This window comes from Callospermophilus lateralis, chromosome 2, assembly GCF_048772815.1.
Source record: "Callospermophilus lateralis isolate mCalLat2 chromosome 2, mCalLat2.hap1, whole genome shotgun sequence".
Classification (NCBI taxonomy): Eukaryota; Metazoa; Chordata; class Mammalia; order Rodentia; family Sciuridae; genus Callospermophilus; species Callospermophilus lateralis.
The window spans coordinates 176,104,807-176,130,261 of NC_135306.1; the positions used below are offsets into that span (position 1 = coordinate 176,104,807).

Here is a 25,455-nt window from a genome sequence, read left to right on the forward strand (position 1 = left end):
AATTACTGGCTTTGGAGGTGATTCATATTTAAAATTTTTAGTCATTGTTTTAAATGGCGAAAACTAAAAGTTTAACATTATAGCTCATTTTTAATATAGAAAACATGTAGTAAACACTTTCTATTTTTTTCCTTTATATATAACAGCCGAATGCATTATAATTCTTATTACACATATAGAGCACAATTTTTTTTATATATCTGGTTGTATACAAAGTATATTCACACCAATTTGTATCTTTATACATGTACTTTGAGTAATAATGTCCATCACATTCCACTATCATTAATAATCACATGCCCCCTTTCTTTCCCTCCACCCCCTCTGCCCTATCTAGTGTTCCTCTATTCTTCCCATTCTCCCTCTCCCTATCCCACTATGAATCAGCCTCCTTATATCAAAGAAAACTTTCAGCATTTTTTTGGGGGGGGGGTTGGCTAACTTCACTTAGCATTATCTTCTGTAATTCCATCCATTTACCTGCAAATGCCACATTTTTTTTTTATCCTTTCATCTATTGAAGGGTATCTGGGTTGGTTCCACAGTTTAGCTCTTGTGAATTTTGCCACTGTAAACATTGATGTGGCTGTGTCCTTATAGTATGTATGCTGTTTTTAAGTCTTTGGGTATAGATCGAAGAGAGGGATAGCTGGGTCAAATGGTGGTTCCATTCCCAATTTTGCAAGAAATCTTCATAGTGCTTTCCATATTGGCTGCACCAATTTGCAGTCCCAGCAGCAGTGTATGAGTGTACCTTTCTTCCTACATCCTTGACAACACTTATTGTTGTTTGTCTTCATATTAGCTGCTATTCTGACTGGAGTGAGATGAAATCTTAGAGTGGTTTTGATTTGCATTTCTCTGATTGCCAGTGATGATGAACATTTTTTTCATATATTTGTTGACGGATTGTATATCATCTTTTGAGAAGTGTCTATTCAGGTCCTTGGCACATTTATTGATTGGGTTATTTGTTTTTTTGGTGCTTAGGTTTTTGAGTTCTTTATACCCTGGAGATTAGTGCTTAGACGAAAGAAGTTAAAGGGAGACACATAGGAAAAGAAGAACTCAAATTGGCACTATTTGCTGTTGATATTATTCTAAACCTAGAAGACCCTAAAAGTTCCACCAGAAAACTTCTAGAACTAGTAAATGAATTCAGCAATACCCATAAATCAATGGCATTTGTGTATATCAGTGTCAAATTCTCAGAAAGAGAAATGAAGAAAACTACCCCATTTTCAATAGCCTCAAAAAAAAAATATTTGGGAATCAACTTAACAAAAGTGGTGAAGGATCTATATAATGAAAATTACAGAACCCTAAAGAAAAAAATCAAGAAGACCTTAGAAGATGGAAAGATTTACCTTGCTCTTGGATAGGCAGAATTAATATTGTTAAAATGACCATACTTCCAAAAGCACTAAGCAGATTTAATGCAATTCCAATCAAAATCCCAATGAGATTCCTCATAGAAATAGAAAAAGCAATCATGAAATTCATCTGGAAAAATAAGAGATCCAGAATAGCCAAAGCAATCCTTAGCAGGAAAAGTAAAGCAGGTGGCATCATCTACCAGACCTTAATCTATACTGCAGAGAAATAGGAACAAAAACAGCATGGTAATGGCACCAAAACAGACTGGTAGGCCAGTGTACAGAATAGAGGACACAGAGGCTAACCCACAAAACTACAATTATTTTATATTAGACAAAGGTGCCAAAAACATGCATTGGAGAAAAGACAGCCTCTTCAACAAATGGTGCTGGGAAAACTGCAAATCTATTTGCAACAAAATGAAATACTTCCTGTTTTTGAGAAAGTTACCAAATTTGTGAATTTAGACTATTTGTGATGTAGGCTATTACAATAATCATAAATCAATGGCCATGCAAACAACATTAATGATTCTGAGTTGGCCTAAGAAATTCATTGTTTAATGTTTGGTTTTGGAAACCTACTGCAAACTGCTAATGGATAGAAATGATTGTATTTGTTCTTTTACTGATGCAGCAGAATATTGCTGTTTTAAAATAAGCGATTTTTGAACATTTTTTCCTAAAATCTAAACACAAGTGAAGTCTGTATTTGTTTACTAATAGTGTTCTCCTACATTGATAACCCTCTTTGAATAGGTGAATGAGTGGGGCTGCTTTTCTGTGACCAAGTCAAGACCTAGTTATTTTATTTGGAGTAATCTAAATTTTAGTTGTTTTGGGCCTTTTCTTCTGGACTAGTTTTTTTTTTTTTTTTTTTTTTTTTTTTTTTTTTTAATTTGTTTCTTTGTTTAAGAGAATAATTTCCTAATTTTCTACTTGGAAGGTAGAAACTGGACAACTCAGAACTAAATGGAGAAAGGTCCCTGGGTGGACTTGCCTTAATTTCAGTATGTGTCTTTGTCGTCCACTATGCTTGGTAACCTGGAAGCTAGGTGTCTTTCCACAGAGAATGACTCTTAGAGAAGGTAAAGGAAGTGGAGATCCCACAGTTACTTAAACAATCCAATGTTTCCTGCTTTCTTTATCCCTTTCTCTTTGGGTGCTTTGTGAGGAAAATAGTATCTACTTTACCCTCCTTGGCTCTGGCAAGTCAATTTCCACTTATGTTCTGCTCCATCACTGAAAGTTGTTGACTTGTGTCATCTTTGTCTTGGGGAATTTATGCATTTTTTTTTTTTTTTTTTGCCTTAGTAATGCTTCTTAAATGAAGGTTTAGGAGTAAATGTTAATTTTCCAATGAGAGGTAAAAATCAAGAAGAAAGAATGGCAGTTGAAGTATCAGACAAAGAGCATAGAAGTTGAGATTAGCTGAACTCTGTCCGAACTTTGTATGACTTCTAGCCTGATATCAGGTAAGGGGTTTTACTTTTTTAGAGACTTTGTTTTCTTATCTGGAAAATAGAGGGATTTTTACTCAAAGAGAGTGAGTGTATGTGAAATAGTTTGCCAAATTCTCTTGCATTAAAAAAAATATTAAATGGAAAGTGTGATAAAGCACTTTGTTTTGATTCTAGGCAATTCTGACTTTTAAGTTTTCAGTAATGAGAAGGAACACTATTCTAAATATTTAGGTTATATTGTACTTAACATTCTTCTCATTCACAAACTATCTTCCTTTGAAGTTTTATTTGAAGTATTTTTTTTATTTTAAATCTCTGGATTTAAAAAATTTACCTCTACCATAATCAGAAAAAATTATTGTTTAGGATTTAGGAAGATGTGATTTTATCTTTCCACGTTTGACAAAATATACGAAGAAGCGTAAATAATTCTAAGGAGCTATATCCTACCTACCTGCCTTTCCATTCCTTGCTTTTTCCTTTCATTATTTTTTTTCTTCTAGGTATATAAAAATATTTTCTCTAAGAAATAAAAGTTTTTGCTAGATAATCACAAAAGATGGTTACCTTTGCAAATGGTATATATAAAATGAATTTGCTTTCTTTCTTAGTGCCTGCAGGATTCTATATAGCATATAGAAAATCTAGTTTCCTCAGATTGTAAATACAGAATAAAGCCATTAGTCTTACAAGTATATTTCATCTGCCCTTTTAAAATTCAGTTTTGATGATCTGCCATTAATTTAAGGTATATTATACAATTTTAATATAAAGGTCATGCAAGTGAACTGGTTTGCATCCATCTTAAGAGGGTATAAATAGATCTTTTTCCTTTTTTATACTATACTGCTCACTTAGATTATCTTGTGGGTGATTATTTTACCAAATGGAGTTTCCTTGTTAGGATGAACGTATTTTTACTTAAGAAAGGACAGTTTAGCTTCAAAAACCATCATGGCAACTCTTTCTCAGGCTGCAAATTTGATGAGAAAGCTTGCATATTGTTAATTTTTGCCTTTCATTGCTTTAGAGATTGTTAATTTTTTTTCTTTATCTGAAACTTCATTAATTAAAATGTTCTGCCTTGTTACTGTTTCTAAGAACTTCCATTTATTTTATCTTCTTTGGTATTCTGCTAACTGCTTTACATTCTATTTTGCATTGTATTCTCACGGTAGCCCAGTAGCCCATTTTTAAGATGAGAACTGTGGCACAGAGAGAGGTTGAGTTGATTTACTGATTTTCTCAGACATTGTTTTACGTACACTATAAGCAAGTTAAGAAAAATTCTGAAATTCTGGTTGTCTTTTAATATGAAGCCCATGTATATTTCTCAAAAAATGAATAAACAGAAGATACCAATATAAGGCTATGAATAAATTATTCCACTGAAGAAAGAAGTGCAAATTATAAGGGCTTACAAAAAAAATCTCTTTTGTTGACTCCTTTTTTATCCTTGGGCATTTCACTTTGGTATTTTATTTTAATTTAGTGAATCTTAAATTATTAACCTGGACTATATAAGGAAGTTTGAAATTCATTAACTGATTAAAAGTTTTAACTGTTTGTGTTGATATTTATTTATTTTTTTACATATTTACTAAAAACAAATTAGTATTTATCACCCAACTGAGGAAGCATTTGCAGATTTTTCTATTATAAAGTTACTTATATTTTCCCCTTTCAATATTGTTTTTTGTTTGTTTTTGGTTTGTATGTTTGTTTGTTTTTTGGTGCTGGATATTGAACTCCAAGGCACTCTACCACTCAGCTGTATCACCAACCTTTTTTATTTTTCATTTTGAGAAAGGATCTTTCGAAGTTCTTGAGATTGGCCTTAAACTTGCAATCTTCCTGCCACAGTATCCTTAGTCTCTGGACTATACCACCATGCCTGGTAATGTACTCTTTTGAAGGAAATAACTATGCCTAGTGCAAACATTAGGAATGGGGAGCTGTGTTCCCTTCCTTGTGGGTAGAGTATTCTACATAAGTCTTTTGAATTCTGCACAGGCAATTTGTCTCTTCTCATTCATTTATGTCACTATGAACTTGATATTTGTTTTATACACAAGGAGGATTGTTTTTATCTTATTCTAGATTTTGAATACTACTTAGCAAGAATTTTCCCATTTCATTTTCTAAAAACTAAATTTATCAAATACTGGATGTTTTAAATTTTACCTTTAAATATTAACTCTATTTGGAATTTATTGTAATAAATAGTAGTATTTTAAATTTAATGTATAATGTGCATTATAAAGCATGATTTCAAATATTTATCCCAGACTCTCATAATTCTTTAGGATCTTCATTTTGAACTCTGAAGCCATGCATCTATCTGTTTTGGAAATTTTCTTTCCCTTTCTTGCAGGAACCTGTTAGGAATATTTTAAACAATTCTTTAACTTTCCTAAACTTGTACCTTCTTTTGTCTCAGTGAATAGTATGGTTACTCAATTGCCTGAGCCAAGAGCCTAGATTGTCACCTTCAAATTCCCTATCTTTTTCACCTAATAAATCAACTGGAATGTGTCTGATTCAGAATTCTGATCCAAGCTGTATCCTTGGACACGTAATTCCACACCTCTCTGCATCAGTTTCTTCATCTATAAAATTAGTATAGGAGTATATAGTAAGGATTATACTGGTTAATATTAGGAGATGTTTAAAGCAGGGCTCCTTACCTAATAAGTTCTAAATAAATATTTGTGATTATTGTTATCATTCAGTGTTTTCCACACTGGTAATTTTTATTGACTATTATTGTACTATATAGCATGAGATTGTAGAAGGTAGGATAGTGTATAGCTTTTGTAGCCAGGTGTACTTGACAGGTCTGAGACATCCAATAATTACCTGGAAGACCTTGAGGAGTTCATCTTAGCTCTGAGATTCAATTACCTTAAATTTTAAAGTGTGATAATGGTACTGTATAGGGATCTTGTAAAAATAAAACATTCATATGAAAGACCAACTAGAAAACTGATGGGCACAGAACATACACTTAATACATGTTACTGATACTCTTATCAAAGGGGAGTAAATGGGTAATTGCAATTAAAAATCTGAAATTTTGAATAATATTTTCAAAGTTCAGAAGGTGTGAATATGATAACTTCTTAGCTTTTTTTTTTAAGTTTAATATTTCTGGGGGCTGGGGTTGTAGCTCTGGTAGAATGCTTGCCTAGTATGTGTGAGGCACTGGGTTTTGGTTCTCAGCACCACATATAAATAAATAAAATAAACATCTATCAACATCTTAAAAAATTAAAAAAACAGTAATATTTCCTAACTGAAATAATTAGGAGAAAAGTTATATATCAGTAAAAGCTTCCCTTTGTAGTTATTTTCTTTTTTATTTGTTCTTTTTAGATATATATGACAGTAAAATATGTTTTGACATGATAATTATGGATTATTACTTATTCTAATTAGGATCCCATTCTTGTGGTTGTTAATGTGAAGTTTCAATGGTGATATATATGAACATAGGAAGATGTGTCTGATTCATTAGACTGTCTTTTCTATTTCCATCCTCCATCCCTTCTCTTTATTCCCCTTTGTTAATCCACTGAATTTCTATTTTCCCCTAACCCCTTGAATGAGTGTCAGCATTTGCATATCAGAGAGAGCTTTTAACCTTTGGTTTTGGGGGATTGGATTATTTCGCTTAGCAGGAGAATCTCTAGATTCATCCATTTACTGGCAAATGTCATTGTCATTCTTTTTATGCACAAGTAATATTCAATTGTGTACATATACCATCTTTTCTTTATTTATTCATCTGTTGTAGGGCTTCTAGGTTGGTTCCATAGCTTAGCTACTGTGAATTGAGCTATTATAAACATTATGTGGCCAGTTCACTATAGTATGTTGATTTTAAATCCTTTGGATATATACCATGGGATGGGATAACTGTGTCAAATGGTGGTTCAATTCCAAGTTTTCTGAGGAATCTCCACACTGCTTTCCAGAGTGGCTGCACCAATTTGTATTGCTGCCAACAATGTCTGAGTGTACCTTCTCCCTGACATCCTTGCCAACATTTATTGTTACTTGCATTCTTGATAATTGCCATTCTGACTGAAGTGAGATGAAATCTCAGTGTAGTTTTAATTTCCATTTATAATTGCTACTGATATTGAACTCTTTTTATTACATTTTTCCCCTATATTTCTTCTTCTGTGAAGTGTCTGTTCAGTTCCTTTGCCCATTTATTGATTGAGTCATTTATATTTTTCTTGTTAAGTTTTTTGAGTTTTTATGTATCCTGGGGATTAATGCTCTGAGATTTAGGTGGCAAAGATTTTAACCCATTATGTAGGCTCTCTGTTCACTTTCATGACTGTTTCCTTTGCTGTGAAGAAGCTTTTAAGTTTGATACCATCCCATTTATTGATTCTTGGTTTTACTTCTTGCACTTTAGGAGTCTGGTTGAGGAAGTTGATTCCTAAGCAAACATGATGGAAAGTTAGGCCTACATTTTCTCTTGATAGAAACAGTGTCTTTGGTCTAATGCCTAAGTCCTTGATCCACTTGAGTTGAGTTTTGTGCAGGATGAGAAATAGGGGTTCAATTTCATTCTGCTACATATGGATTTCCACTTTCCCCAGCACCGTTTGTTGAGGATGCTATCTTTTCTCCAATATATATTTATGGTGCCTTTGTCTATTGTGAGATAAGTGTGTTTATATGGGTTTGTCTCTGTGTCTTTTATTCTGTTCCATTGGTCTTTATGTCTGTTTTGGTGTCAATACCATGCTGTTTTTATTTCTAGAGCTCTGTAGTATAATTTAACATTTGGTACTATGATGCTAACTGCTAAGTTTTTCTCCCTAAGAATTGCTTTGGCTATTCTGAGCCTATTATGTTTGCAAATGAATTTCATGGCTGCTTTTCATTTTCTGTTGAGATCATGATTGGTATTTTGACGGGAACTGCATTGAATCTGTGTAGTGCTTTTGGTAGTATGGCCATTTTGACAATATTAGTTCTGCCTATCCAAGAACATGGGAGGTGTTTTTATCTTCTTAGGTCTTCAATTTCTTTCTTTAGTGTTCTGTTGCTTTCATTGTAGAGATTTCTCCTCTTTTGTTAGATTGATTCCCAAGTATTTTCTTTTCTTTTTGAGGCTAGTGTGAATGGGAAAGTTTTCCCAATTTCTTTCTCAGCTGCTTCATTGTTGGTATAGAGGAATGCAGTTGGTTTGTGGGTGTTAATTTTATATCCTGCTACATTGTTGAATTGATTTATGAGTTCTAGAAGTTTACTAAATATAGAATCAACAAATAGGGATAGTTTGACCTTTTTTTTTCCTATTCGTATCCCTATAATTTCTTTCCTTTGCCTAATTGCTCTGGCTAGAATTTCAAGGACTGTGTTGAATAGAAGTGGTCAATGAGGGCATCCCTGTTTTTAGGGGAAATGCTTTCAGTTTTTCTCAACTTAGAATTATGTTTGCCTTGTTTAACATGTATAGCTTTTACAATGTTGAGGCATGTTTCATTTATCTCTAGTTTTCCTAGTGTTTTGAACATGAATGGATGCTATATTTTTTCCACTGCTTTTCTGCATCTATTGAGATAGTCATATGATTTTTGCCTTTAAATCTATTGATGTGGTGAATACACTTATTGATTTCAGTAATGTCAAACCAACCTTGTATCCTTGGGATGAAACCCATTTGATCATGCATGGTGCACTTTCTTTTTTTGGGGGGGTACCAAGGATACTCGACTACTGAGCCACATTCCCAGTCCTATTTTGTACTTTGTTTAGAGACAGGATCTCACTGAGTTGCTTAGTGCCTTGCCATTGCTGAGGCTGGCTTTGAATTTGTGATTCTCTGTCTCAGCCTCCTGAGCTGCTGGGATTACAGGTGTGCACTATATTTTTAAAATGTCTTTGTATGTGATTTTCCAGCATTTTATTAAGAATTTTTGCATCTGTGTGTATTGGGGGTATTGTTCTGAAGTTTTCTTTCTTTGATGTGTCTGTCTGGTTTTGGCATTGGGGTGATATTGGCTTCATGGCATGAGTTTATAATGGTTCCCTTCTTTTCTATTTTATGGAATAATTCTAGGAGGATTCTTTTTTTAATGTCTAGTAGAACTCTGCTAAGATTTGATGTGGTCCTAGGCTTTTTTGTTGATAGGCTTTTGATAGCATCTTTAATTTCATTGCTTTAAATCAGTTCATTTAAATTTTCTGTGTTCTCCTGATTCAGTTTGGGTAGGTCATGTTTCTTCAGAAATTGTTGCTGCAGTCTGGTTGGGCACAAAATCACGAGCCACTCAAGCAGGAACAAACTTTATTTCCAAAACTCCCGCGAACGCCACACACACGGCCTTCTCCTGGGACACACCACACCAACCGGAAATCCGTCCTACTGCACTTCCCCAACCAATGGGAACTCTCAGGAGTCCCCTCCAGAGCTCCAAAGTAGCAGGCCTAGGCTGACAGCAGGGGTCTAAAATCCAATTGAATACACAACATAACCATTATCATCTCAATGGCTTGCTGGTATCACCTTTCAACCAAAAATGCCATGCGTCATTCCTACTGGCTATGGCTCTCAGCAAATTGTCAATGTCTTCAGATCTTCTATTTTTATAGTATAAATTTTCAAAATAGTTTCTGATTATCATGTGTATTTTGGTAGTGTCTGTGATTTTCATCACAAATTTTAGTAATTTGAGTTTTTCCCTCTTTCTCTTGGTTAGCTTGGCTAAGCATTTTTCAATTTTATGTATTTTTTTCAAAGAACCAACTTTTTGTTTTGTTGATTTTTTTGAATTGTTATTTTTCTGTTTCGATTTATATGTGAATTTAATTATCTCCTGTCTTCTACTGCTTTTGGTGTTTCATTTGTTTTTCTACTCCTAGGGCTTTGAGATGAAATATTAGGTTATTTATTTGGTGATTTTTGTATTTTTTTAATGCATGAGCTTAGTGCTATGAACTTTCTCTCTTGGAACCATCTTCCTAGTGTCCCAGAGATTTTATTGTATTCCTGTTCTCAATTACCGCTAAGTATTTTTTTTTAATTTCACCCCTTATTTCTTCACTATCTGTTGGTCATTCAATAGTGTATTATGTAGTCTACAAGCATTAGAGTTATCTTCTATTATTTATTTTATTATTTCTAATTTCCTTGCATTATGATCTAACAGAATGCACAGTATTATCTCTGTTTTTTTTTTTTTTGTTTGTTTGTTTTTTTTTATATGCTAAGAGTTGCTTTTTGGCCTAAGATAGCATCTATTTTAGAGGATATATATGCTGCTGAGAAGAAATTGTATTCAGTCACTGATGGATGAAATATTCTATGTATGTCTGTTAAGTATAAATTATTAATTGTTTTTCTAGTTTCATAGCTTCTTTTTTTTTTTTCAGGAAAAAATGCACCAAACACATTCACATTTCTTTTCTTTTTTTTTTTAAGCAAATGACAAAGACCCAGTTTACCAGATTTTTAAACCTAAGCTTAACATTACATATTTAAACAATTGTCAAAACTTTACTAAGTTGTCAGCATTCATGCACAACTAGAAAACATCCTTAAATTTATATTAAACCAGAAATGTATTACCATTAATGCATTAATATCTTTCATTACTAAATACTGAAAAAAAAAACAAAACCAAATTATTTCTACAGGAGCCTCATCCTGGCAATGTTAGCTCACAGCAGGCTGACACTACTTGGCTCACATGTCAAACACAATGGGAAGCAGATCCATGTTGGTGTTAGAATACAATCTTGTCCTAGCACTACTCAAAGTCAAGGCTCACCTTGGATTATGTTTAATAAAAAAGCAAAGTGCATACAGAGATTACAACAATTTTAAAGACAAAAAAAAAAAGTGGTCCTATTGTGTGGTTCCAACAATAAACTCAAAAGTCTATGACAAATAGGGGCTCTGATGAGCTGTTTATAAATACTTTAGATTAGGTACAATTATACTGAAAGTCAGTTCATCTGAAATCTTCAAAAAAATGTTCCTGTTAATCCTCAAATTGTTCTTGTTATAGTTTAACATTTCTGTTAAATGCGTGCGTTGAATTACTTGTTATCCAAGCGTAGCAGCTGCTCCTTACCATTTATCGTTAAGGGCTTTAACTGGACGTCTTCTTCAACTTCTACTCTTTCTTGACCATTCTTGAGGATTCTTTTTGTAGTGATTTTTCTCCCATTTACTATTTTGGTGGAAGTTGATATTGATTTGAAGTTACCCATCCCGCTGCCACCAAATGATGTAGAAGAGAATGATGTAAGGCCACCATGACCTAGTGACCCAAAAGCAGTAAATATTATATCAAATGCAGAAAATCCACCTCCAAATGTTGGAAATCCACTGAAAGCGGAGAAAAACGAGCCTGCGCCTCGGTTTCTGCTTCCTTGGGACCTCTTAGGTTCTCAAAAAAGGCTTAAAATGGATCTTCAAAGAAGTCGAAGGAAAATGGGTCCCTTCCACCAAAAAAGTTCCTGAAGACATCATCTGTGTTCCTGAATGTGAAGCCAAACTCAAATGGACTATCAAAATGACTTCCACCTCCACCTCCACCATTTAAGCCTTCTTTGCCATACTTGTCATAGATGTCCCGTTTTTTAGCATCTGATAACACCTCATATGCCTCAGCTACTTGTTTGAATTTTCTCTCTGCTGCTTCTTTATTCTCAGGATTTTTATCTGGATGCCACTTTAGTGCACGTTTCCGGTATGCCTTTTTTATATCCTCGGGTGAGGCATGTATCTTCATGCCTAGAACTTCATAGTAATCAACCATGTTTTAACAGATTGTTGGAACAAGTCCGAGGACGCAGTGGATGGGACGGGACTGACGGATGGGTGCTCACCGTTCGGCATGGCTGCGCTGGTGGCGACGGCAGCGGCTCCTAGCGCTTTCCTTTCTCTTCATAGCTTCTTTATTTAGTTTTTGTTTAGAAGATTCATTCAGCAATGAGAGAGGTGTGTTAAAGTCACCCAGTATTATTGTGTTGTGGTCTATTTTATTTTTGATATTTAGGAGAGTTTGTTTGATGTTCATAGATGCTCCATTTTGGGGGGCATAAATATTTACAATTCTTGTATCTTGTTGATGTACAGTTTTCTTAAGCAATATGAAATGACCTTCTTTGTACCTTCTGAATAACTTTGGCTTGAAGTCCACTTGAGCTGCTATAAGGATAGAAACTCCTGCCTATTTACGAGATCCACGTGAATGGTATATTTTTCCTTCTTCTTTTAACTTCAGTGTCTGGATGTCTTTTTCTATGAGGTGAGTATCTTGGAGATACCATATTGTTGGGTGTTGTTTTTTAATCCAATCTGCCAGTTGTGTTTTTTGATTGATGAATTTTGGCCATTTACATTCAGTGTTATTGAAAAATTATTTTTATTCCTTGTCAGTTTATTTCTGGTTTTTCCTAGTGTAGTTCCTTCCTTTGCTGGTTTTTACATTTTAGGTGGGGTCCAAGCGAATGTGATATCTATTCCCTGTTCAGGTGGGGCTGCTGGAGCTGAGAGGAAATCCTATAGGCAGAGCTGCTGTTGGTGGTGTTAGGCTTAGGTAGGCTCCTGGTTCTTTGTTGAATGTTGATTGGTCTGAAGATTTTAAATCAGTGCACCTCTAAGGCTCAGCAGTTGCTGGTCCATGAGACTACATCCCAGGGATCTTTCCTGGGTTCCACTCATGTGGGGGAAGAGCCAATCCTTATTCCCCTCTGTCACCTGCAGACCCTGCATTTCCCTTTTCTCTTGGGTTCATTCTCCAAACTCTGCCTTTGCCCTTTCTAATTCCCATCTGGGTGCTTCTCTCCCAGCTGGTCCTGCAAGCCACCAGAGTCATGGGGGAAGGGAGAGCCCTGTGGGTTTTCTCATTCTGTTTTTCCCATGTGTAAATCCCTCTCCACATTTGATTTTTTTCTGGTGACATAGGCGCTTTCTATGTCATGTGGTGTGGGATTTCCAGGCCTGTATTTTCAGCTCAACTTGAGTTTCCCTGGCATTGCTCCCCTTACCCGCCCAGCTACTGGCCTCCAGGCTATAGCTGCAAAATGGCTTCTTCCCCTGTTCTTTGTGGGTAGCTGGAAGTGAAACAGCTTCTTTCCTGCATTAGGATATTTTGCAGCATGCCTTTCAGGTTACTCCATCAGTGTCTTTGATCTCTGATTTCTTCATACTCAGACATGCCATAGACCTTCTAAAAATGCATTTTTCCTTAATTCTCTTATTCCTCATGTACATATTCACTGCTCTTATACCATCATCTTTTTAAGATTACAACTTATCATTAACATTTTCTCATTGGTGACATTAATAAGCACAGTATACATATGGCATAGTACTGTGATGTAAAATTACACCATATTTTTTATTCAGTTTCACTGCTGTTTGATATTTACTTTAGTTCCAGCATTGGCTATTTTTCACAATGTTATAATGAAAATTATTAACTCATGTAATTATTTCACTTGGATTAATCATATGAGAATGCACCAAAGGTTATATACATTTAATAGCGTTTGATACCAAATTGCCCCTAAAAAACAACTACCCATCAACATTCATATTCTACTGACAGTATTATCTGTGCCCCTTCCCTGCCCAGATATTACTACTCTTTTTTTTTTAAACTGGCATTCCTTTATTATACATGAAGTTGAACATTTAATCATCACTCTGTTTGTCTTTTTAATGTGCCCATTTAAAAAACTTTTAAGATATTAACCATTTTATTGTTTTGGATAAAAATAAATATTTCTAATCATACATCCTGATACTTTACCTAAAGTTTAAATATATTATGTGTAAGTCTTCCTTATAGGTTTGTGGTATTTGTGTGTTTAAGAAATTTTCATTTTTATGAACTATAGTCTGTATTTCACTTATTTGCTGATATTTTTGCCATTGTTTTTATATGAAGGTAGATTTTCTTTATTCCAGGACTGTATCGATATTTGCTATATTTTCTTCTTGAATTTTAAATGTTTCATTTTTATAGTAATTCTGTAATCTAATTATAATCTATTTTACACAATGTTTGATATTTTCAAGAAATATTTCATTGGACATTTAAATAATTCTCAAATATTCAAATTAGAATTCCAAGTACTTGACAACTGATACTAACAACATCTATGAAATTAGTATTACTATCATGTTTTTGAATAGTTGCTGAAAATAAGGAAGAAAAAAAAATCTATTCCGGTTTTCAGTAGTAAAACTTTGAAAGATTCTGGAAATAATTCTGAATTAATTTCTTGGCTAAGGTAGTCCTAAAAACTAAAATAAGATAATTTGCCAGGTTCTTTCTCTTTCATCAGCCACTGACAAGATCTTAAGAGTTTCAGAATCTGTTCGACCATAAAAACAAGGCCAAATGATTTTGTTGAAAAAATTAAGTATAGAAAAGAGACCTATCATTTCCATTATAACAGGAAACCTCACTCAATTCAAAGTTCAGAATAATGCCAGTCTTAGTGGTTCTTGGAACTGGCAGAAGCTGAGAAACCCAACATAACCGCTGTCAATATATCCCCCAGTTGCCTACAACCCACTTAGACAACCTATTCTGTCAGTTCCTAGGAAAACATTCTTGACACATACCTAGCATCCACTGAGGTTTCTTTTGTACTTCTACCTCTCAGTAATACCTACCAAAATTAAATATCTTATAACCCAGAAGCAGAGCATAGATAAAATCTTCTTTGGTTATAACAGACATTTTGCTTTATTCTTCCATACCTTTTATTCTCAGAGACAATAAGCTGAGTATACATTGTGTCAAGATCTATACTCACATCTATCTGAAATTGCTGTACAATTCTGTGGAGGAAATCTAAATCCACATTTCTTTAATCTGAAGAGACATCAGGGTATTTTAGGTTTTGATACCATTGGTATATACTCTTAACACATCAGTAATGCCAAGTCTGACCATACATACTAGACCTCTATTTCCTACAGTAAACAGTTTAATGTGGAAAAAATCTGAAAAAGTTATAAGGTTTTCATTAAATTTTGTTAAAAGGTCCAACTCTTCATATTTTATCTACTTAAGCAGAGCCTCTTGTTCATTCTGTAAAAACAGTCTAATTTGCTCACATTCAGAATTTGTTTATTCTCTTTTATACTCTACCTTCTTTCTCAGCTAGAGGGATTTGCTTCCTTGTACAGTTATCACTTTTTCAACTAATTCTACATTATTCTTCAAGGGCTTGATGCTAGATTCTAGAAGTCTGTGGTGTCAACTTTTTTAATGGGACAAATGTAGTGCCTCTGCACTACAGAACCTGTAGGTTCTTCACAAAGAAAAGAGTCAGAAATTATGTGTTACTTTTTTAATGGGACAAATGTAGTGCCTCTGCACTACAGAACCTGTAGGTTCTTCACAAAGAAAAGAGTCAGAAATTATGTGTTACTTATACACAGCATTTTCTTCCTGCCTCTTCCTCTTGCTCTTTTTGATCTGGAGTAGCTTAGCAAGTCCAATGATAGAGCAGGGGATTCCTCCCAAACTTTCTTTATGGAAAGCAAAATTAGCAGACAGGCCAGGGAAAGGCATCATTTCGATATACTTCCTAGGATATACTGAGGCAGTAAAAATAGAAGTTGTACCCATAGTTAGTGGTCACTGGTTCTTTCAAGTATTACAGACAGATGGGACAACTGTACACCCTTGGAGGTCTGCCAGGGCTGTCACACATTCCATTGAACTTTGAGTAAAGATAGTGAATAAAACCTGCCTTCCCAGATCTCAGGTCTCAATGTGAAGTAGCTATCTTTCAAGACAGTGCATATAGACTAGCTCTAGGTTTCACTGACCTGACATGTTGGTGGCTGTCACTGAAGTCTTGTTTAGTTGTCTGCACCTTAGCTCAGAGGACAAAAAGAATTCCAAGCTTATAGCTCTATCACTGATAAGCCCATCTGCACTTAAGTTTAATGACTTTCTTCAAGAACGAACCCACTGACCTAATATACCAATCATTTCTTTACAGTGTAGAGATCTAAAGAATGATGGGGAAAACCAGCCCCATAAAAATTATGGGGAAAAACTGCTGACATAACAATGTAAAACCTTCAAGTCTTATTTCAAAATGCTCCATATGTATTCTGTTCACCCCCTTTGATTGAACTTTACACAACCAAGTAACTAAGAATCTTTCTTGATCAAACCCAAGAGAGACTCTTTACATCATTCTTTTCTGTGGAGCAGGTATGTATAATAATATGTCAAAATACACTCTACTGTCATGTATATCTAAAAAGAACAAATGAAAAAAAAGTTAATATTTTGTTTTAAAGTAGGTAAGGTTTAAAATTATCTCATTGGCTTTGGTCTTCCCTGACTAAATAAATCCCAGCTGAACTTTAGCTGTAGATATTTAGGATAATTGATAATATGTCATTCCCAAAATGCTTAAATGGAATGATTAGATCCTGTATTAGCATACCATAGCTTTTAAAAAGGGTGAGGTAGGTCTGCCAGGTTTGGTTGGTAATATTAATAAAGTATAACTCATTATGAGGTCTTCATGAGACTAGAAAAGGGAAACCATATCTGACATACAAGAAGAATGAAGTAACTTTTAGCTGTGGGGTATTTTGTTCCTTTGGTTTTCATGGAAGAGTATCTCCCCCATATTAAAAAATAAGAACATAGTTGTCATGTAGTTATAATACTAGATGTATAGTATAATTTTGTTTTGTTATTTTATCTTTATAGGGAAAAAATCTTTATATATATATTTGCTCCTGTGTAGAAGAAAAAGAGTCAGTGCCTTGTTTATGTTTGGCAAGCTGAGAGGAGGAAGCAAAACCACAATTTATTTTCATTGTTATTTATTGTTTGAATGGTTATAAATAAAAATCCCTGAAGTGGTGTTTTTTAGTTAAAATCAAATAAAATTTATTTTTAATAAAATGAATAATTTTAACAACCTTCAAAAAAAAGCAAAAAAAAAAGAAAAGAAAAATGTATATCTTCTGATCTGGAAGGTCTTTAGACATTATAGTTTTATCATTTTATTTCATGTATATGTTTACTTGTGCATCAAAGAGTTATTAATTCTTACTTTAAAGTGCTTTGCTGGTACTGTAAATCAGCTGAGTACTGAGTACTGTATTCTCTCTCTCTCTCTCTCTCTCTCTCTCTCTCTCTCTCTCTCTCTTTGATTGGAATTGAACCCAAGGTCTCAAGTATGCTAAGCCATGTGCTCTACCACTGATACTTTAATACTCTGACAAAGTCCCAAATGTGTATGTAGTATTAAGTTTATTGAGACTTTTCCTCCCCTGGATACTGGATGTTTTAGTCAACTTTTTTGCTGGTATGATGAAAGGGCCTGACCAGAAAAATTGTAGAGGAGAAAAAGTTTCTTTGAGGGCTCACAGTTTCAGAGGTCTTAGTTCATGGAAGGCTGACTCCATTCCTCAGGGCTCAAAGTGAGGCAGAACATCATCGCAGAAGGGAGTGGCAGAGGGAAGCAGTTCACATGATGATCAGAAAGAAGACAGAGACTCCACTCTCTAGATATAAAATATATACCCCATAGCCACACCCCCAGTGAACTACTTCCTCCAGTGACTCTCCATCTGCTGCCAGTTACCACTCAGTTAATCCCATTAGGGATTAATTCACTGATGAGTTTAAGGCGATCATTATACCTCTGAACTTTCTTGCATTGTCTTACACATGAACTTTTGGGGGACACTTCTATTTCAAATCATAACACTGGGGATTGAATCAAAGGGTTCTTTACCACTAAGCTACATCCTCAACCATTTTTATTTTTAATTTGGTATGGATCTCATTCAGTTTCTGAGGTTGGCCTTGAATTTGTGGTCCTCCTGTCTCAGCCCTCTGAGTTGTAGGGTCTGTAGGTGTGTATCGCCACACCTGGCTTATTGTGATTTTTAACAATAAAAATTATTGAATAATTTTGATCTTTTGGATATTTTTAGGAAGGAAATATATCAAGTCAGAATCATTTACTGTAATTCTGTTAATTCATGTCTGGGGCTATAGTTCAATGGTACAGCAGATACTTAGCATGCACAAACAAGGCTTTGGGTTCAATCCAAAAAATAAGAAATAAGTAAAATTGACTCATGCTCAAGTGTTAACTTTCTAATATATGTTGTTCTTAACAGTGAATGAGAATAGAGCTACAGAAGAAACAAATATATGAAATATTATTCAAAAATTGACATATATTAGTTACTTATATTAGGACTCATCTGAGATTGCAATCAATTTTCTTAAGAGTCTTGCTACTTCCCATATACTCATTTGACTTAGCCATATCTTTTAGAATATCATTTTAAACGTGCTTATTATTGCAATTTCCCAAAATGCAATGTAAATGACATAGATGCCAATTCTTTTTTTTTCCTACTTAGTTGTACATGCCAACAGAATGCATTTCAATTGTACACAAATGAAGCACAACATTTCAATTCTCTTGTTTTACATCATGTAGAGATGCACCATTTGTGCAATCATATATGTACCTAGGGTAATGATTTTCATCTAATTCCACCATATTTAGATGCCAATTCTTGTTATCCTTTTTAGAATGAAAAATGTCTTCGCTGATTCCTTTTTTTTAAAAAAAAATATTTTTTAATGATAGTTTGACTCAATACCTTTATTTTATTTATCCATTTTTATGTGGTGCTGAGGATCGAACCCAGGACCTCGCACGTGCAAGGTGAGCACTGTACTGCTGAGCCACAACCCCAGACTCTAATTCCTTTTTTATAAAATAATGTTTATTTCCTAAAAGAAACGTATTGCTCATTTAAATGGTTGTATCAAATATGTAAACTTTTTGCTTAGCACTCTATTTATCTTAGCTTATTTAAAAAAAATTTATTTTTAAGTTGCAGGTAGACACAATACCTTTAATTTATTTTTTTAATATGGTGCTGAGGATTAAACCCAATGTATCATGCATGCTAGGCAAGTGCTCTACCTCTGAGACACAATCCCAGCCCCTATCTTAGCTTATTTTTAATGTTTACATTTGTGAAATATAATTTACCATACTATGTTCAATGTGTGATTTAGGCATATAGTTTAAATTATTGTTTTATTTCCAAGAACACATTTGAACTTGCAATAAACAAAAAATATGATATTTTAAACTAACTGAAATACTGTGCCATTAAATATTGTTGAATTTTTATTTTCCTCAGAAGTCCACAAGAAATGTTAAATAATTTAGTGTTTATTCATAATTCAAAGTTTCATTTCTTAACATACTATTTTGAAATTCGGGGAATATAAAATTGCTGCCAAGTTATTAATAACTTCAGCTACAGAATGAGGGCTTTGTCTGCTTATTTTAATGGTGTTCTATCCTATATGTTATCATTTTTTATTTCCCAAAGAAAGAAACATAGTCTACAGAATGACATAATAAATAAATATAGGGTCATATCTAAAGTCAATATCAAATATTATTTTTGAAGAAAGATACTTAAATGTCTCCAAGGATTGTTCCCAAAGCTCTAATTTGAATTTATTACTTTTGTTCATAAACTCCTTATATTGATTCCATGAGTTCTTATTTTGACAAATACAAGCAAATTGGACCAATTTGTCAGTCTAAATTAACTGTGAAGTTAGTGATAGTGAATGACTTAAGGGTTTAAAAACCTCTTGATTTCATCAGTTTTCAGTCAGTTGAAGTGTACAACTGGTGAACAGTTATAGGGTAAATTTCTATGAGTGAATCATTTCCATTTGATGATTTCCTGGGGTGAGTAGCTTGCTAGTTTAGTAACTTCACATTTTATAAACCATCATTAGAATGACCTTCAAAAGTATTTTATGATTTGTACAACTAATATTGTAACAAATTTCAATAAAATGAGAACCCAAATTGGTTACATTAAGCTCTGTTGTCATTGTAAAAGCATTTAGTTATGAAGCCATTACTACAGTGTTCTTTGCAACAGATTTCATATATATTTGCAAAATTGATTTATAATTTCTCTTTTCAGGGTGCCTGCTAAAGTATTATACAGTAGTCTGTGTTCTGAGTTAATGCTATTGATTTCTCTTGATGTTGATTATACTTTATTGACTGCATTAATTTTTTTCTTGATCAATAGTTATTCAAAAGTTTATTTAGTGCTCTTTATTACTGATGATTTTAAGATAACTCTTCATATAAAGAAATCTTTAACTTCTAATATTAATTAGTCGTTCTCCTCTTGTTTATGACTGCAATCATTAGAACATAGATAAAATCTCTTTCTCAAATGAATCTCTATTTTTTGTGGTTATTAATGACAAAGGAAATTTACGTTTTCATAAGCAATCAATAAGTTCAACTATTACTTTCTGAAATTGTAGCATAATAATTAAAAACATCATTCATCTATTTTTGATTACCTACTATTTGAATTTAAATTTTCCAATTGGGCATAATGTTACTTAACATAGAGTTATCTTAATTCTACTTACCTCTATTAAGAATGAAAGAAGATCTCTCTTCATTGATAATCATCTGTTTTTATCCTATTTATTTTAGAATTGTAAAATATTTGAACTTGAAGAGATCATCCTTTTGAATCCCCTTGCCTTATCATTGGGAAAAGAAGGTTTAAAAAGATGAGGTGACATGCCATACACACACATGCACTCACGCATGCATGTGTGTGTGTGCACATCCACACATATTTTTTTTTTCTTTTAGCAAATCTCAGGCTTTGTGCAGCCCAAGTGTGCTCTCTACCATTGAGCTATACCCCAAGCCCTACCAGTATTATTAAATAAAAAGCTTGCATGATACATTCACCTGAAATGTTTAATAGATATCTCTTGAAGTAGATGTTTATGAAAACCTAAATAAAATGATCATAATAGAAGAGTTTAGTTTTACATTAGATAGAAATATAGTGCAAATTAGCACAAAACATATTTAAAAAATCAAGTTTACTTTTCTTTTGGTAAAGTGGAGTAAGGCAGTTTTTGCTATTTGCTTTAGTTACAAACTGTTAACTCTAATAATAGGAATAGAATGGCACTAAGGAGAGTTAGCCTCAGTTACATTTAAATTATATAAAGAAGTTATAACAAGGAGCTTACTGATAATATTGTTCAAATAGCAGAGAGATACTTGATAGGTTCTCTTAGAAGGCAAATGATGTTTCTTTTATAAGACTATCATAATAAGGTTTATCTTTTAAAGTTATTCCTGTAGTTATAAATTATTTTTTAGAACTGAAGTGAATGAATTTTTTTTTCACTGCCTTTAGAATTTTGATATTAATGATAATACCTTTAAAGCTAAAATTTTAATTTTAATAAACATTTGCTGTTTATGAGTTGTGAATGTCTTCTTACCTTGTCTATATTAATGTCAGGACAATTCAAATTCCTTTTTTTATCTTTTCTTTTTTAGTTTTTGTATTTTGTGGGGTAACTTTTTTTTTCTTTTCTTTTTGGTTACGATGCTAGATATTGAAACGGGGAACGTGCATGTACCAGATGAGGGATCTATCACTGAACTATACCTCTAGCCTAAGGGATATTCTTAAAATTCCAATAATTAACTAAGATTGGAAAATATAAAAATCCTGGAATAGGGATTGAAGTGAATGATCTGAATTTTATTTAAGCTTCATTATAAACTAAAGGAATTTATCTTTCTAGGGTTGTATCTTTCTAAATTTTTTTTTTTAAATAATACTTGTGACAGTTGGTAATGGTCTCTCTTCAACTTAAAAAAATGGTTTTTTTAATAAAAGTAATACATGGATGTAAATTGTTATATTTCTGGTTTTTGGGTAATCCTGTAATGTTTAATTATGAACTTCAAGTATAAGAAGCGAATGGTGTGATATGTTATGGAAGAGTTCTTTTGTCATAGAAACATTTTCAGAAATAACCACAATTACATGTCCGAGACTATGTAAATTCCTGAACAGCCATCTTAGTTTATTTTTAAGCCTGTTGTGACAATTAATACTCAAAAAAGAGTTTAACATTGTGTCCTGTATAAAATATCTTAATTAACAGAAAAGTACTGGTTGTTTCCACTCATTTTTCTCTTTCTAGAAAAAATAAGAATTTTATTCAACTAAAGTTTATGTTTTAATATTTATTATTTTCCATTAGCCCACTTTAGACCTCTCTGTTTGATATATTCCATGTTTATATGCTTAAAGCTTTCTTCATATGATTAAGCAGATCATATCAAATTATTTGGATTATATTGTTTTACTTCAAACATTGGCAACTAAAGTTATCTGTGCTTATTTCTGTGTCTTTTTAAGATTACATATTTATATAAAAATCATATTTATCTTGTAGTATCTTCTATTAGGACTACATTGTATAATACATGGTCACCTGCATTATGAAGGCATAAATGTTGTTGTCTGATAATGAATGATAGAGTACTGTACAGCTTGGCATAAATAAGAGATTTTTAGGTTTTAAGTGATTATCCACCTATTTTGGAATCTTTTTCTTTTCTTTTCTTCTTTCTTTTTCTTTTTTTTTTTTTGACAACAACATTCCAAAATTAGAAGTTGTTGATTTGCTAATATTGAACCAGTCTTGTATTCCTGGGGTTACACGCTCTACTTGCTAACAATGCATTATTCTTTTCACATATTAATGAATTTGATTTGCTTATATTTTTGAAAATTTTTACATCTATGCTCATGAGCAGTCTTAATTTGTAATTTTCTAATAATGTCATTGGTTTATATATCAAGGTAATGTGGAGCTCATAGATGAACTGGGAACTAGTCACTCTTCATTTCCTGGAAGAGATTTTGAAGAATTGGCTCCTTTAAATGTTAGGTAGAATTCACTAGTGAAGTCTTTTGGGCCTGGACTTTTCTTTGTTAGATGGTTTTAAAATGCAAATCAAGTTTCTTTAATAGACACACAGCTTTTAAGGTTATCTCAGTGCTTCCCAACAGGGAGTAATTTTGCACCCCCTCTCATGGCATGTTTGGTAATGTCTGAAGATATTTTTGGTTATCACAGCTGAGTGGAGGGCTTGTCAGGGGTACTGCTAAATAACCCTGTAATTAAGAGACTAATCTCCTAAAACAAATGAGGCCCAAAATGTCAGTGGTGCCAAGACTGAGAAATCCTGGGTGTTTCTTTGAGTGAAGTTTTTAATAATTGTGTTTTTCAAAGACTTTATTTATTTCAGCTGTTTTTGATTTAATTGACAAGTCTAAACCCTATGATTTCTTTCTTATTTTTTTGGTAACTATAAGACTTTTAATATATAGTTTTTATTTTCTTTTTATGCCTGCTTTTATTTAATATCCTAGGCTTTTAGTATTACTTTTAAGAAATCTAAGCTTTTAGCCTGGAAATATGAAGACCTAGGACATTATGGTACATTATTGTAACTTAATGAAAGTGTGCATACACTATACTAAATATATGAAAACATTTTCCTTAATAACAAATTTACCTTACCTTAGTTTAACTTTTTTCCTTTATTAACTTTTAAATTTTTTTAACTTTTGATCTTTTGTAATAGCACTTAGCTTAAAACATTAAATGCATTGTGTAGTTACACATTTTCCTTATCTTTATTCTGTATTCTTTTTTTTTTTCTATTTTTAGTTTCTTCTTCTTCATTTTTTTAATTTAAAGCCCTTTTTGTTGTTAACAACCACTAGGACACAACATGCACATTACCTTAGGCCTACCCAGACTCAGGATCGTTGATATCACTATCTTCTATGTCCACATCTTGTCCCACTTGAAGGTCTTCAGTGGCAGTAACACACAGGGATCTGTAATTTCTTGTGATATAGAAATAACTCTTGAAGGATCTTCTGAGGCTTATGTTGAAAAAGTAACACTGTTTTCAGAAATTTGTCCATGTGGTTTGCTCCTTTTTACACTATAGATTTGTTTGAAAGCAGATATTCATCATGATTATTTCTCACTATTAATGAAAATCTTTTGGGGTTTATGTTTTCAAGCTTTTAAGGGCCTTGTCGACATCTGCAAAAGCTTCAACTAGGCTCTTCGCTATGTATTTTCTTGGGGTTCTGGTTTCTTTTTCTTCTGAAGCTTTCTTTTCTTTTGCCTTTTTCTTCAGTTGTTCATTCATTCAGCGATAGGAATTTTTCAGCTTTGTTATAACCTTAGGGGATCTCTGTGGTAGATTTGGTCAGACATTAACTGAAATGTTATTATATGGTGCAGGACTGCACTAAATATGAATATTTAACTTATTCTGTCTTAGTAGAATATAACATTGTATTTCTCACTGAATTAGAAGCTTCTCCTCCAAAGATCTCCAGATTCTTTAAAAATATAGCTATACAGATGTTTATGCAACATTTCCATCCTATAATTGATTTTATATTGTTAAAATTATGATTTCATTGGGCTAGAGTTTTGGCTCAGCGGTAAAGCGCTCACCTTACACATGTGAGACCCTGGGTTCGATCCTCAGCACCACATAAAAATAAATGAATAAAACAAATATATTGTGTCCAACTACAACTAAAAAGTAAATATTAAAAAAATCATAATTTCAACAGATTGACATCCTCTAGAATTTGACTCTGTGTACTAATTAACTATCTACAGTATGACTCTGAAAAAAGAAATTCAGTGAAAAAAAATCACTGTATATTCATATTCCCGTGCTCATGTGTTTGTGTTTTATCATGTCATTCTATTTTATATTGCTTCTCTTGGGCACAGCAGGACCTCCAAGACTCTTTATTGACTATGAATGAAAGTACGAACTCTTTGACACTTAAAATTTCTTTCTTTTTTTTTTTTTTTTTTTTTTTTAAGAGAGAGAGAAGAGAGAGAGAGAGAGATTTTTTTAAATATTTATTTTTCAGTTTTCAGTGGACACAACATCTTTATTTTATTTTTATGTGGTGCTGAGGATCGAACCCAGCGCCCCGCGCATGCCAGGCAAGCGTGTTACCACTTGAGCCACATCCCCAGCCCATTTAAAATTTCTATATTAACTGTTTCGAATGTATTATTTTTAGTGTTATTTCCTACTTAAATATTTTTTCTCAATCAGGCTTATCTTTTTGTAACCGTGAACAAACGTTGCCCTCTATACATCTTTGCTTGTTTATTATCTTTTGCTTGTTTATTAGGTTTCTTCTTCCATTCTCTAAAATAACTATTTACTTCCTACAGAGTACACTCTTTTGATGACTTTGACTTCTTTTTTTTTTTCAGTGATTGAAACTGCCAAGATAATAAGACGAAGCATGACAAAATTGAGTTGAGTTCACAGATAACCAAGACTTTTTTAAGACTTCTTTTTATAAGGAAAACATATTGTTTGTGAAAAAGAAGAAAATGAAAGACCACAAACAAAAGCAAAGACTAATAATATGATTAAGAATAAAATTTTTATTATCAAGATGATTGGCTAATTGATTTTAGTAAAAATATTGATTCTGGTATTACTGTCTTTGAGTAATTACTTCCTTTGAGTTAGTTGTTCACTTTGAAAGTTGCATAAAGTCTTCCTGGTCCGTTAATAGTGGACATATTTCAGACACTTTGTTTATAGTAATATGGTCAGAGTACCAATATAGCTAAATTGGCCCCATTTGTTAATTCATTGTC

At 33.1% G+C, this 25,455-nt stretch overlaps 1 protein-coding gene and 1 pseudogene across 2 annotated transcripts in view; one reads left to right on the forward strand and one right to left on the reverse strand.

Moving 5' to 3' along the window:
* Mettl15 (methyltransferase 15, mitochondrial 12S rRNA N4-cytidine) overlaps positions 1 to 25,455 on the forward strand; it is a 220,074-nt gene that overhangs the window by 57,359 nt on the left and 137,260 nt on the right. The gene's annotated exons all lie outside the window — the stretch shown is intronic.
* LOC143641430 (dnaJ homolog subfamily B member 6 pseudogene) lies at positions 10,907 to 11,631 on the reverse strand (annotated as a pseudogene).